Genomic DNA, 15,999 nt, shown 5'->3' with positions numbered 1-15,999 from the left:
GGAGAAAATCCCACTCTAGGTGCCTTACAGGTGATTGCAGCCCTCAATTTCTACACCATAGGAACAAAGTGCTGTATTATCTCAACCATTCCAACAGCGTCTGGTGGCAGAGAAGTAAAGTTAACGTTTCACATTCAATATGATTCTACTTTGGAACTGAAGGGAGCTGTAAAATGATGGTTAATTTGGTGTGAACACCAGAAAATTGTCGGTTCTGTGATAGAAAACCCATGCAAACAGAACACAGAAGGGGAAGGGTGTAATCAAAATGGAGGCCAGTGTTCATGTTTCGAAGTTGTTGTGAAAAGGAATCCAAGTAAATTGCTGTTTCACTTGGAATGTTTATTTGAGGCCTTGAACAGTGAAAAGGGAGGAGGTGAATGGGCAAGTGTTATATGTTTTGCAATTGCATGGCAAGGCACTGGGGTGGAAGTAGATCAAGAGGGGTTAGGAATGAGGAAAGAGTGAACCAGGCTATTGTAAAGGGAAAGGTCCCTGTGAACTGCTGACAGGGGAGGGAGGGAAAGATATGCTTGGTTGTGGCATGGAAGTGGAGGTAGCAGAAATGGTGGAGATGATCCTTGAACAAAGAAGCCTGAGGAGTGGAAAGAGATGACAAGAAGAATCCTTTCATTGTTCTGTGTAGGACGATGAGGAGTGAAAGGAGAAGTGTGAGAAATGGGTCAAAATGGCTGAAGGCTCTGTCAACAATGATGTATTGGAACAAAACAGAACTCTTCTCCCATCACCTTTGCATCCATGTCTACAGGTGTCATCTCTATGCTCCACAGACCCTTGCCTTTCGCTCCCTCCAACTAGAAGTAACCCTTTGGCTTATTACTTGCACTTGATGTTTTCAACTACTGAGCATCTTGCGACACCTGGATCTCCAAGGCCACCCTTCCCATGAAGGTAGCCAAATGCTCACATGTTGGAACCATCACAGAAGAAGGAAGATGGACAGATGTCTCCATCTTTCAGTCCAGTCTGGTAGGAGCTGTGGCATCCCTGCCTGATGTTCCCCTGCCTGTGTCTGCACGTTGGACATGTCAATTATGATCAGGTCCAGTGGCATATCTTCTGCATGGGGTTCAACAACATCTGGTCTCTGTTGTCTTCTAAGTATCACAGACTTCAAATGTTTCTTCCAGCATTGGCTGCAGACATCTACTAATGATGTGCTCACCAGACTGAGTCCTCAAGTTTAAGATAGCTAATGTACCCCCTGAGGTGACTGCATCTGTGTTCTTGGAGAGTGGAGGTGAATACATGGCTGGTTCACCCTCTGGGGTGTCACATGCTTTGTCCTCTGTGCTCTCTTCTGTTTCACTGTTGACCATTTATACCTCATCAAGAGAAGAAAGAGAAACAGTTGGTGAAGAAGCAGTAACCTTTGCACTGAGACTGGCTGCACTTCTGAGCATAGCAGACAACAATGTTCCTCACTGGTTTCTGCCACTCCAATCTCTCCGCTGACCAGAACTGACCTTGTTCTTCATTGCCAGCTGGATCACATCTTCCTCCAAACCAGTGAGGATACAAACATCAGGAAGCTCCCTTCCAGTCTGGGCCCCTCCTTGCTGTGCATCACCTTCTCCTGCAAGGGACAGAGAAGGCTTGAGTGTGATGGGAATGTGAACATGAACATGAACATGAACACTTGATGAGCATCTCACTCACCTTCCTACGTTAAGAATGGGAAACCCCGGCCATGTGTTCAACATATGTTCACCGACAGAAATTTTCAATGTGTTTATAAATTCAAAGTTGTGCAATATGGACTACTCCCCATTTTTATTCTAAGGTCCTTAGATAACTAAGACTTTAATGAAGAGAAATTCCAACTGGCAGATTTAATGTACTTCCACTGCATTGCTGCATGTGCCATTTTCATGCACCTATTTCAACCTACTTAAACCAGATCAAGTTCAAAAAAGATATACCAGGACGTTGCCAGGAATATAAAAAATTGTTTGAGATATAAAAATAGATTGGAAAAACTGGAACATTTTCACTGAAGCTTTCAGAGTTTGAGGGGTGACCCTATTGAGGTTTATAAAATCATGAGGGTCATAGATAAAATGAATGACAAAGGTGGGGGGATTCCAAAACTGGGGGCATATTTTTAAGGTGAAAGGAGAAAGATTTAAAAAGGAGTTACCCCCGAGGGGTAACTTTTTTATACAGGGAGTGGTTCATGTGGAATGAACTGCCAGAAAAACTGATGGATGCAGGTACAGTTACATTTAAAATATATTTGGATAAGTTTACGAATAGGAAAATTTGGAGGGATATGGGCCAAGAACAGGCAGGTGGGACTAGTTTAGTTTGGGAACATGGTTGGTGCAGCTGAAAATGTGTTGCTGGAAAAGCGCAGCAGGTCAGGCAGCATCCAGGGAACAGGAGAATCGACGTTTCGGGCATAAGCCCTTCTTCGATTCTCCTGTTCCCTGGATGCTGCCTGACCTGCTGCGCTTTTCCAGCAACACATTTTCAGCTCTGATCTCCAGCATCTGCAGACCTCACTTTCTCCTCAAACATGGTTGGTGCAGACTGATTGGACCAAAGGGGTCTGTTTCCATGCCGTATGATTCTATGACTATGAATCTATGAGTTAAATTTCTGTGTAATGTTGTATGAAGACATTAAGTTATCATGCATAGACGAACTTTACTGATGAGAATTATTATCCTTAGGGTTCAAGAAATATGTTTAATCACTTTCCTGATAGAAAAAAAACCATAAATATATAAACATAGAAGCATAAATGTATCTTAAACTGGTGCTTAAGCAATCACAAATCTAAATGTAGGCATCAAATTACATTTCATTGGTAGTATTTCTATTTGCTCTTATGTTGCATTTTGAAGAGGTTAACTCCACCTACCGGGTGAAATTCTTTAAAGTAATATTACTAACAAGACAGAGTACTGAATATTCTGAGTAATGCAGAGCTCCAACTCCCAGAGGGCCTATTTCTACACTGGATAATTTCTTGTTCTCTGGCTGCTGTTTCTGAAAACAACAGAAAAAGTGATAGGATCAAGCTTGTGGTCAAAGCATTCACTTTGGATGCACTGACTGATAAGGTATCTCTTTCAAAGGAATGGGAGCAGATTTCCAAGGTGCCACATTAGGGGTAGGGACAGCTACATTGCATTAAATATTTGTTGACAATTTCTCTGAAAAATGGCAATGGATTCTACTGTGATCTCTGTTGTCTGTCTATGAAATGATTCTCAGTGCATGCAGGTAAATCTGATATGCATTCAGAATTCTCCTTTTTAAACCAGGGGCCAGACCAACGTTGAGTAGGTCACCTGATATTAACCAAGGCACTTAAACTAACATTGACACGCAGCCCTGTTGATCCTGCAAAGTCCTCCCCATAAACACGTGGGAGCTTGTTCTAAACTTGAAAGAGCTATCCCTCAAACCAGTCAAACAACAGCCTGATAAAAATCATACTCATGGAATTATTCCTTGCAGGTATTGTCCCAGACAACACTATACCATCAACAAGACAGAACCCCTCCAGAGGTGATTGGACAATGGTACACAGACAGGAGGGAGTTGCCTTGAGAGTCCTTAATATTGACACTGGACCCCATCTCACAGCATTAGATCAAATACAAGCATGGAAACCTAATCATTACCATCTCGCCTACCCTACATGGCTGATGATTCAGTACTCCTCCATGTGAACACTGCTTGGAGGATGCACTGTCGAGAGCAAGGATACAGAATGTATTCTGAGTCAGGAATTTCAATTCAGAGTGACTCACCAGCAGCACTACTGATCAAGCTGGTCGGGTCCTAAAGGACATCGCTGCTAGACTGGGTATGCAGCAGGTGGTGAGGGAACTAAAAGGGGGGAAAAATATACTTGACCTCATTCTCAAAAATCTGCCTGGTGCAGATGCATCTACCCATATCTATATTGATAAAAGTGAGGGACCTTATGAAAGAGCTGCCTTCACTGAGAATACCTTACATCGTGTTGTGACCCCATCACCATGCTAAATAAGATAGACTTCAAACAGATCCAGTAACTCAAGACTTGGCATCCCTGAGGATCTATGGGCAGCGTGTAGGTTTGCTCGCTGAGCTGTAGGTTTGATATCCAGACGTTTCATTACCTGGCTAGGTAACATCATCAGTGGCGACCTCCAAGTGAAGCGAGGCTGTTGGCGGCTATGGGCAATTGGAAGTCTTATATTCCAATGCATAGGTCGGCATATCCCATATTCTACTATTACCAAAAAGCCAAGAGATCAACCCTGGCTCAATGAAAAGGGCAGGAGGACATGCCTGGAGCAGCATCAGGCATTAGTAAAAACAAATGAGGTGTCAATCTGATAAAGCTGCAACACAGCATTAGCAAAGAGTTAAAAATCACACAATACCAGGTTGTGACTTATTTTAAAAAATGACATCTCAGCTCAAACAATGCATTAAAGGTGTAAGGTTAGAGTCTGTCTGTATCCCAATCTTGAATCAGATTGGTTCTATTTCCAAAGTAGGAACTTATAAAATGTTATATGGATTGACTGCCTGTATTGACTGTGTCAAGAATGTTACTTAAAAGAAGTTCTGGGATTTACATTAATTAATCAAAACCTGCAACCCATTCTAAAGATTTAACAGCAATCTAGGTTTGTTCAATATATCGTTTTCAGTTGCATGACACTGTAAACTTTTGCTATAAATTCTGAATCTTATGATCCCTCACCTGATGAAGGAATAGCGCTTTGAAAGCTAGTACTTCCAAATAAACCTGTTGGATTATAACCTGGTGCTGTGTGAATTTTAACTTTGTCGACCCCAGTCCAACACCAGCACTTCCACATCTTAGCAGAAAGTGATTGACAGAACAAAGTGATTTGCAACCAATAGATTAAATCCAAGCTCTGCAGTCCTGCTACGTTCAGTTGAGAATGGCAGTGATTAATTAAACAACTCCCTGAATATCCCAATCCTCAATGATGAGGTTTCTCAGCACTCCAGTGAAAAAAAGGCAAGTCTGAAGCATTTGCAACAATCCTCAACCAGAAGTACCAAATGAATAATGAGGATCACAGACGCCAGCATTCAGCTAATTTGAGTCAAATATGTGATTTCAGTAAACAACTTAAAGCACTGGATGCATCAAAGTCTATGAGTCCTGACATCATTCTGGCAATGCTACTTAAGACTTTAACACGATAGCAAGCTTCACCCTTCATAAGTAAGCTGTTGCAATATTGTTACAATGCTATCACCTACCCAACTATGTGAAAAATTGCCCAGGTATGTTCAATGCACAAAAAGCAGGACAATTCCAGTTGACAATTACCATCCCATTATTTTATTCTTAATCATCAGCAAAGTGTTTGAAGGTGTCATTGACAGTGCTAGCAGCACTTACTCAACAAAAACCTGTTCACTGATATTCAGTTGAGTTACATTAGGGCCATTCAGCTCGTGACCTTCATACAGCCTTGATCCAAGCAAGGGAAAAAGAGCTGAACTCAAGACGGGAAGTGAATAGTGAATGCCTTTGACCTCAAGACAGCTGTTGACCAAGTGTGCCTTACAGGCCGAGCAAAACTGGAGTCAGTGAGAATTAGAGAGAGAACTTGTCACAGGCTGAAGTTACAATTAGCACAAAGGAAAATGGTTATGGGTATTGGAGATCAATCATGTAGCCATAGAACATCACTGCAGGAGTTCCTTAGAATAGATATTTTCTAATTAGCCTGCGCAAACCTCTGGAGCATATAGTGTCCTGCCCTAACCATCTTCAGCTGCTTCATCAATGACCTTCCCTCCATCATTAAGTCAGAAGTGGGGACGTTCTCTGATGATTGCACAATGTTCAGCACCATTTGTAACTCCTCAGATTCTGAAGTAATCCACGTTAAAATCAAGCAAGACTTGGACAATATTCAGGCTTGGGTTAATAAGTGACAGCTAATGTTCACACCACATAAGTGCCCGGAAATGACCATCTCCAACAAGAACAAATCCCACCATCTTCCCATGATATCCAATGGCATTACCACCACTGAATTCTAAAATAATCAATATCTTTGCAGTTACCATTGACCAGAAACTGAACTTAACTAGCAATATACATATTTTGGCTACGAGGAGTCTGTGAATGAATAAAAATTACTAGAGATTGCAGATTCAGGATACAGGGTTTCATATTCCAGAGTCCCTACACCCCAGTTTGATTCCACTGATACGTGAATCCCTGGCACTAGTAACTTTCCTAATAAGGGCATTGTTCTAGGTTTGTTCAAATGAAGCTCATCCTTTCTGTACACCAGTTCCAGAAATGGAACTAGTAACAAGAACCATTTCTCTAGCTGTGTATTTAATCCTTTATTTCACTTTCATCTTTGCTTAAAGACAAGCATTCTTCCTGCATGTATTCCACCATACTGGAAAGGAACATTTGAGCAAAGTGAAAACCTATTGGTTTTCTGCTGAGCTGGTTACGCTAAAATAAAATACTGTGTCTCTAGATGTAATTGAAACATAGATCTGCTTTTTCTACAGTCCTGAAAACTGCTACAGCCTAAACTGTAGGCACCAGTCAAGAGTCTATATTGAATGAAATGTCAAAAACTTAAGCAAATGCTCACCTTTGTTTTGTATTTCTGTACACTCCATTTGCAGAATGCTGGAAGAATTCTCCAGACTCATTAATAGCTTCTACAGAGCCATGTGGACACTCCTTCTACTGCAACATATTGTGGAATGAGACTTGGGAATCAGAGCAATCCTGTTCAGTAGCAGGAATGCTATCAATGGAGCCATTAGGCCTCATTGTACCTTGAGGTCTTCTGTCTTTAATGAAGTAGAGAGGTCTTACAATCGTTATTGAAGAGATGTTGCATTGAAAATTATTAGATTGTAACTTTACAAATTTCTTCTTTCTTCTCAAGACTTGAAAATTGTTATCTACCTTTTTCAAAATCAAGATGAAGTTTTAGTGGAGGTCACCAACAATTCATAGTATTAATTCATAGCTGTATTCTATATTCTGAGATGAAAACAAACATGATCAATCTTCCCATTGATATGAAAGGTACTTTATGTTCTCTGTTAATCACTGAAAATGTTATTTTTGTTTCAAACTTCTCCTTTATTTTGTCCCCTACTCATCTATATGAGATTAGATATAGATTTATTGTCACATGGATATAAAAATACAATGAAATGTTTCTTTCATGTGCAAAATGCAAAGTGTCGCCATGCTCTGGCGCCGTCTTGAAACATTTAATAAAATGCAAGATTTTACTGCAGAGTTCATCTTTCCCTCTTCTTCTTGTTATCCTCTGCTATTCTTGCGTTTGCTGCTTGGTAGCCGTATAATGGGCTTGAGGGTCTCGGTTACGGGCCCACCTCCACACTTGCCATCATTCCTGCAACGCTGTGTCTGAGCTGGAGCCATGGGCCTAATCTCATGCCTCCTGCCATGCCTCTGACGCTCCTCCAGATGCTACCATCGATCATCAGTTGCTGGGGTCCTTGCTCCAGGCTCCTCCACCCCTGGTGCTACAGCCTCTGCAAACTCAGCGCCAGAGCTGGAACTGGCCATGGATCTGGGGCAGTGCGTGGCCCGGTCCTAACCAATTCCCCACAGGAAGACCCATTGCCTCTCCTGCTGCCGATGCCACCATCAATTGTTGGGAAGAGCCAACTCTGTCGCACATGTTTTGCAGGCTGGTCCCACTCTCACCCTGCCAATAATGATGTAAGAGGCGAAAGTGGGTACTGCAGATGCCGGAGATTAGAGTGAAGATTAGTGTAGTGCTATGTATGGATCAGATTGAAGATGTTAGGTTTGTTTACAAGTTATTCACGTCAGGTCAGGCAGCAGGTCAGGCAGTATCCGACGAGCAGGAAAATCAACATTTCAGGCAAAAGCCCTTCATCAGGAATGAGGCCAGTATTTCTTCGAGTTGGCACCTGGCTTCAGCATTGTAGAGGTCAGTGTGCCAAATTACCACTGTACCCCCCTTGTCCGCTGGTTTGATGGTGAGTAATGCTGTAAGAGGGTTGTAAAGAGAAAAACAAGAAGAAGAAAACAGAGCAAAAGTAAAAAGGGAAATAAACAAGAAAAGCAGACAGACGTGAACAAGCCCTGGGCCAAGAGCCTGAATACAGTGGAACATCCTGGCGTATGGGACAAGGAATCCTCGTAATCTTCTAGCCCCTCACTTAATATATCATTCTTCATGTCTGAATGGAGGCAGGCTGTTTGGCTCTGCAGGCAGGATATTCTACGTAGGGTCAGGAGCTCAAATTCTTTCTCTGTCATGATCCCTGGGAACTGGGGATTGGGGAGTAGCCACAGCTTGTGATTTTGCCTGTGGTATGTTGTTCATTTGCATGGTGATGATGACCAATGAGCAGACATAGGCACAGGATAAATCCTTCAAGTGAGCAACAGATTTTATAGCATGACGCAACCATTATTATGGAAGTCTGAGGTCAACAGACGGAGAGGCAGAGGCATAGAATCCAAGGCAGGAATGCCCCACAGTTTACAGATGCAGCTGTTGAAGTTATGTTGGAAGCAACTCATAAGAGGCAAGAGGTCTTGTTCCTGTGTAGACTTGCACCTGACCATAGGGTTCAGTACTGCACCCTGGACCTCTGGACAACACTGCAATTACTGTCAGTTTCCGTCACTTTCAGTCAAGCCTAGTTTATTAGTCATCACGTGCCACTCTCCAGGAACAAGACCTCTTGCCTCTTATGAGTTGCTTCCAACATAACTTCAACAGCTGCATCTGTAAACTGTGGGGCATTCCTGCCTTGGATTCTATGCCTCTGCCTCTCCGTCTGTTGACCTCAGACTTCCATAATAATGGTTGCGTCATGCTATAAAATCTGTTGCTCACTTGAAGGATTTATCCTGTGCCTGTGTCTGCTCATTGGTCATCATCACCATGCAAATGAACAACATACCACAGGCAAAATCACAAGCTGTGGCTACTCCCCAATTGAGCAGCCCGAGTGTTCATGTGTACTCCTGACCACAAGAGGAAAGTTTTCCAGGATATTTACTGATCCCTTAACCACATTGACAGCTCTAATACTGGATGGAATCTGACAGTACTGTTCCATGCAACTTCTCACTTAGAACAGCCACAGGCACCAATGAGGCCCCCATTGCCTTATCTCTCTCTTTTGTCCTTGCAAAGGAAGGTTCACATTCTGTTCAAAAACAGAAAATGCTGGAGAAACTCAGCAGGTCAGCCAGCATCTGTGGAGAGAAATCAGAGTTAATGTTTTGAGTCCAGTGATCTTCTTCAGAAGAGTCTGGATTACTCTGGATCTGTGGGCTACCAGTCCAGTGATATTATCGTAGTAATGGTAATTTAAGGGAGTGCCAAAGGAAGATAGTTAGTTTCTTTCTGTCAATGTTACTTGGCTCTTCTTAGCACAAGCCTGAATATTGTCCAGGTTTTGCTACATATGATCACAAATTTCTTCAGTATCTGAGCAGTCATGATTGATGTTGAACACATTAATTTTGTACATAGGTGATAATTCTCAGAAAATCTGTTTTTGCCATATTGAACAAAAAATAAAAGTTTGTCAGGATACCAAATATAACTCCATTCTCTTCTTCAAAATAGTGCTTTGACTCTTTTAAATCCAGGAGAAAGTGAGGACTGCAGATGCTGAAGATTAGAGTCAAAAAGTGTGACGCTGGAAAAGCACAGCCGGTCAGGCAGCATCCAAGGAGCAGGACAGTCGATATTTCAAGCATAAGCTCTTCATCAGGAATCACATTCCTGACTTTGCTGTTCCTCCAATATTGCCTGACCAGCTGTGCTTTTCCAGCGCCAAACTTTTTGACTCTTTTACATCCAGCTGATCAAGAAAATGGGGTCTCGGTTTAACATTTCAAGTGAAAGATAGCATCACTGACAGTTACATTTGTAGAACTCATTGCTGCAGAAGGGTGCGGAGATTAAGACGTTGAGTGTATTTAATTCAAAGATAGATAGGTTCTTGATTAGTAAGGGGATCAAAGGTTATGGGGAGACTCGATGGGCTAGTTCTGCTCCTATATCTTTTGGTCTTTATGGTCGAGTGCCGTTTTTCCTCAGTACTGCACTGGGGTGCTTGCCTTGATTTTTGCATTCAGGCTCTGGAATAAAATTTGAACCTGGAGCCTTGTGAATCAGAGGTAAGAAATGCTAACAATTATCTTGAATGCTACCAGTTGACACAAAGATGCAACATTATAACAATTTTTAAAAATACCTTAATTTCCTTCTGAATCCAGCCATTCTTTCCTCCTTTTAATTATTTCTGGACCTGATTTTACATTATTTTCACTACTTCTCACCCATGCAAGCACCCACAAGGAAGAAAGTGTCAGTTTTTTGACCCAGAAACAGTGCAGGAATGGAGATAGAGTTCTGAGTCTGGATAATAAGTAACTTTGAGGAGATCTTGGAAGTGGTGGCGTAATCATGCACCTGATCCCCTTGTCTTTCTAGATGGTACAGTTTGTCAGTTTGTAAGTTGCTGCTGGAGAAGCCTAGTTGAGGTTGCTGCAGTAAATCTTGTTACACACCACTGGCATTGTCTACCATTGGTGAAGAGAGTGAATGTTGAAGGTGGTGGATGGGGTGTCAGTCATATTTGTGCCAGATGATGTCAAACTTCTTGAGTGTTTTTCAAACTGGCAAGTATAAAGTATTCCTTCATACTCATGACTTGTGTTTCATAAATGATAGACTGTCATTGCGGAGACAGGACGTGTGTTACTCACCTGCTGCCAGACCTGCTATTGTAGCCACAATATTTGTACGGCTGGTTCCAGTTCACTTTTTGATCAATGGTAACCCCTAGGATTCAAGTGTTGATATTGGGGGATTCAATTATGATAAATTTACTGAATGTCAAAAGGCTATGGTTAGATTCTCTTTTGCTGGAGTTGATCATATATGTGGCACGAACATTACTTGCAGCTAATCAAGCTTGGATGTTGTCCAAGTCTTGCTGCATTTGGGCATGGATTACTGGAGTATTGAAGATGTTGAGAAAAGTGTTGCACATTGTGCACTCATCATTGAACATTCCCGGTTCTAATTTTATGATGGAGGGAAGGTCATTTATGTACCACTGAAAATGGTTGGGCTGATGTCACTGTCCTGATCATCTCCTGCAGAGTTATGCTGATGGTTGACTTTGAACAACCACAATCATATTCCTTTGAACTGGGTGTGACAGCAACCAGAGGATACTCCTATTGACTCCAATTTTGCTAGGGCTAGGTTACCTTGACGCCACAGTCAGTGAAATGTGGCTTTGATGTCAAGGGCAGTCACTCTCAAGCTCAACTCTGGAATTCAGCTCTTTTATCCATCTTTCAATCAAAGCTGTAGTGAGGTCAGGAGCAGAGTGGCCCTGGCAGAGCCCAAACTGAGCATCAATGAGTTCATTATTCTTTTACAAGTCCCATTTGATAGTACTGCTGACAAACTCTTCCATCACTTTGCTGATCAGTGAGAGGAGACTAAAGGGGCTGTAATTGGCCTGGTTGGGTTTGTCCTGCTGATTTCAGATGATACAAACATTGAACAATTTTCCACTTTGCCAGATAGGTGTAAAACATAATGCTCCTCCAACTGTTCACGCTGTGCCATGCAGGCATTATGGACTTGCATTCAGTTTTTATCTCTGATAATTTACTTAGATCAGCTCAGCAACAAAATAATCAATGTTTTACAACTGATCTTGTGTCCCTGGTCAGTTAAGGGAAAAGTTAAAATCAGCCTTAGTCCTTTCCTGGTTTGTCCTTCTTAGAAAGAATGAATGTAATGCATGTAAAAATCAAGCTTAGGTACAGAACCTAGCTTGACTTAATAACCAGTCTGAGTCACACTCTGGGCTGGCAGAGTGGAACTGTGCTCATTAAGATTCACTACAATTTATGGTAAAAAACAGAGATAATACAAATAAACAGAAAGCAGTTGCAAGAGACTCATGTGGTGCAATGATAGTGTACTGGGGTGAAAGGCTGTAGTTAAATTGCCTCCTGCCCCACACATGAGTCACAATGCAACCGAACAAGCTGAGTTCTTCAGGATCTTGAGACTCAGCGGTCATGTTGTTATCTCTGAGCCAGCAGATCCGAGTTCAAGTCCAATGTCCCTGACGTGTGTTGGAACAAGTCTGGAACAGGTTGATCAAAAAATAAGAAATATAGCTGCAAACCATGTTTGTGCTATAGTGCTATTAACACTGATAATCAGAGTTCTTGCACACAAGGCTTGAATTCTAAGAAACATGTTACAAACATGTTTTATGTGAGCACAACTGCTGCTTCAGTGGTAATTTGATTTCATGGCAACATTGCTAAATCTTGTTTTGTTTCAGCGAGAAAAAAATAAAGTGTCATTCCTTTCCAATTCTATCCTCATGTTTCTGTCATGTCAAATTGTGTAATATATACCTTAAGTAAATTAATTATGTCTTGAGTCTGTAAAGAAATATAAAAGATACACTTATTAACTTGGTCAAATTCATTTGCTAGAAATTCATTTTCAGGATTTGACTGTCACTGGAAAACATTCATTCTCAGTTGCCTGAGAAGGTAGTGTTGGGCATTCTTGAAATGTAGCCTTCATGTGACAACCTTTGTGGAGAGTTGATGCTACTACTTGGCTTGCCAGACCCCCTCAAGGTCAGCAGAGCCATTCAAGTTGAGGGACTAAAGCCACATATGGGCCAAACCATGTAAGGTCAGTAGATTTTCCTCCGAAAAGGATATTAAGTTTATAATCCATAATTGTGCAATACCTGTAACATAATGGTGCTTAGAAACATCATAAAACAAAATATCAAGAGTTAGAGGTATAATTCCAAAAGGGTTGCAGGATCAGGGAGATCTGGATATCTAAATACATTAATCATTGAAGGCAGTAGGATAGGTTAAGGGAGTGCTTAATAAAGTACATGTCCCCCTTGGCTTTCTAAACAGGGCATAACAACCGCAAGTTAATTATGTTAAACCTGTATAAAACACTAGGTCAGCCTTAACTAGGGTATTGTGTTCAATTTGGGGCATTGGGTTTAAGACTCTAGAGAGGTTGCAGAAAGAATTCACATGAATAGTTCCAGAAAATAAATTTTAGTTACTCAAAAAGATTTGAGAAATTGGGATAGTTTCTTTGGAAAATAGAATTTTGAGAGGAAATTTGATACAAGTGTTCAACATCCTCACTAGCCTCGACAGAAGAGATACAGAGGAACTGTTCCCATTAATGGAAGGATCAAGAATCAAAAGGCATGGATTTAAAGTAATTGACAAAAGAAGCTATGCTCACACGAGGAAAACATTTCTTCACAGTGAGTATTTTGGATCTAGAGTACACTGCCTCAGGGGAGTTAGAGGCAAGGTCAGTTGAAGTTTGTAAAAGGAAATTGGATCAGTATCTGAGCAGGGAAAATGGTTCAAGTTGAATTGTTCCTTCTGAGGGCCAAAGCAGATACCACAGGCCAAAAAGCCTCCTTTTAACCATTCCAGAATTGATGATCCAGAGAAGGTGATGGAATTCATTCCACAGCCTGATGAGTGAAACTCCAACAACAGTCAAAGTTTGGCTGTATGGAAAGCCCATTCTGTGCCACATTTTCTGGATCAATATCTTGAACGATTAATAGAAAAGAGTTTGAGATAGTTAACCAGAGGCACTGACTAGTGCGCTAGCTATTTTATATCTAGAATTATGCAATGATTATTTAATAATTAATAGTTTAACAATCTTGTTGTAAAAGAACCTTTCAGGAATAATTATCATAGTATGACAAAATGTTCTGTTAAGTTTGAAAAACGTGTAGTTAGAGCCATAGCGTTATAAAGATGTACAGCGCAGAAACAGGCCCTTTGGTCCAACTTGTCCATTCCGATCAGGTATCCTAAATTAATCTAGTCCCATTTGACAGCACTTGGCCCATATCCCTCTAAAGCCTTCCTAATCATGTACCCGTCCAGATGCCTTTTAAATGTTGTAATTGTACCGGCCTCCACCATCTTGGATGCAGACAGGCACAAATTAAGAGAAGCAAGTTGATTGTGGTGGATTGGAGAAATATATTCTGAAGTTTGGCAGTGGATAGGCAATAGCTAATATCTGAAGGAATGATGCTTGGTTTTCAATAGATGCACAATTACCTAACAGGAGAAAAACTAGAGAGTTGTGGCTGACAAGGGAAGTTAGCATTAGATAGCATTAGATGAAAAGAGGAGGCATATAAAGTTGTCCTCCTAATGAAAAAAAAGTAAGGATTTTAGAATTGTGCAAAGAAGGGCAAGAGACTGATAAAGAAATAATTGAATATAAATGTAAAATAGCAAAAAAAACTTAAAAACCGTTTGTAAAACCTTCTCTAGGTAATTAAATCGGAAAAGATTTGAATGTGGAATGTGGGTCTATTACAGGCAAAGACAGGAGAATTTATAATAGGAAATAAGAAATGCAGAGAAGTTAAATAAATCAATGTCACCAGAAAAGAGTTTCTTTCGTAATTATTGCATTACAGTCTGTGAGGGCTGGCTAGGTGTGAATTGCAAAGCTTAATGAGGATCGAGCAAGGGGAACTTCACGGCCCAATAATCATACACACACAATTGCAGCAGAAGTTGATGGGCAACAATTTGAGGCAAGGTTATTGTCCCTCCTTCGCCCAAGAAGTACCGTATGCGAATCAGTTGTTCGCGTCCCCCATCTCTAATTCGTAGTATCATCTGGGTACAGAGCTTATCTAGGGTCTCTCGAGGTCTGTGTGGTTCAATGGGTGCCACTTTCCGACTTCTGCTTGAGAAATCGCAAGGTTAGACCACCCATGATATTAGGTAAGCAACGATATTCCTTCTGAAAACAGCCTGTCATTATTTCCCCAGACTCGCTCCCTGAGTGCCTATGGCTGGCCCCGTTCTCTGCAGGGAAGCAAGGACCCCTCAGCCAGAGGCACTGCAGACACACCAACCATTACCTGTAGTCGCCAAGATCGGCTGGCCTGTGTCTGGAGCCGAGGGCGGGCGATCGTCGCCTAAATCCACCACTTCACCAAATGTTTTCCGTGCAACTGCCGGAATATCACCATAGCAACGCCAAGCCGTGACCGTAGCAACCAGAATGTTACAATGTCGCCGAAAGGTCATATGATCTCTTCCCCCCAACTCCCCGCCCAGAGGTTGCTCTCTCTGCATCTTCCTACTCAATGTAAACAGCCTTCTCTAACTTCTGGTTTACCACAATTGCGATATTTTACTTTGGAAGTATTATTATTTGCTCTGACCTGTTAGGAATGAGTACCACATTAGAGGACTTCATGAAATAAACGTTAGTAGTATTAATTTTAACATGCACTTATTATTATGTTATATGTGGTTCGGTCGGTAGCCCAATCGCCTCCCAATCATAAGGTACCGGAGTCTAAGTCCCACATTCGGGCTTGAGAAATAAAGGCTGACACTCAATTGCAGTCCTGAAGGAATTCTGGTCTTCAGTATGAGATGATAAACCTTGAAGTGGTATCTCTATTTCGCTCTATCCTGGATGTGCTAAGTAATTCTAACATTTTTTAAAGAATCCACGGCAACATTTGAAAGAAGAGCAGGGGTGGTATCCTCTATGTCCTGACCAATACTTCATTCCTCAACATCAAACAAAATGTAGCTACCATATTGATGTTTACGCGAGTTTACTGTGCACAGTACATATTGACTACATTGCAACAACGTCTGCTTGATTGGCTTGAAAAAAATCAGACACCCTGGAAAACACTAAAAATTGTAAGTTTTTAAATTATTTCTTAGAAAAAAATCACAGCAAGTTGTCCCAATTTATGATTGCAGGGTTTTGTAGTCAGTAGTAAAGAAAGGGGGATTTTTTTCTATCCCAGTTTATTCAGTCTTCTCAGACTTAGAGGAGCAGAGATAAAGGAACAATGCTTGTTGTTGAGCTTGATGAC

The 15,999-nt window shown here is 41.4% G+C and overlaps 1 protein-coding gene across 3 annotated transcripts in view; it reads right to left on the bottom strand.

The window, feature by feature from the left end:
• LOC122551615 (uncharacterized protein C7orf57 homolog) overlaps positions 1-15,150 on the bottom strand; it is a 76,061-nt gene extending 60,911 nt beyond the window's left edge. Inside the window, exons 1-2 of one of the 3 annotated variants that reach the window (XM_043693800.1) lie at positions 15,019-15,149; positions 1,488-1,597 (exon numbers count right to left, since the gene is read on the bottom strand). The gene's annotated coding sequence lies outside the window, so the exon portion shown is untranslated. Of the gene's footprint in view, positions 1-1,487; positions 1,598-15,018 lie in introns of all 3 variants that reach the window. The other 2 variants (XM_043693801.1, XM_043693799.1) reach the window with 2 other exon arrangements.
• Positions 15,151-15,999: the final 849 nt, after the last annotated feature.

Source organism: Chiloscyllium plagiosum, chromosome 7 (assembly GCF_004010195.1).
Source record: "Chiloscyllium plagiosum isolate BGI_BamShark_2017 chromosome 7, ASM401019v2, whole genome shotgun sequence".
NCBI lineage: Eukaryota > Metazoa > Chordata > Chondrichthyes > Orectolobiformes > Hemiscylliidae > Chiloscyllium > Chiloscyllium plagiosum.
This window is presented reverse-complemented; position numbering and strand designations above follow the sequence as displayed.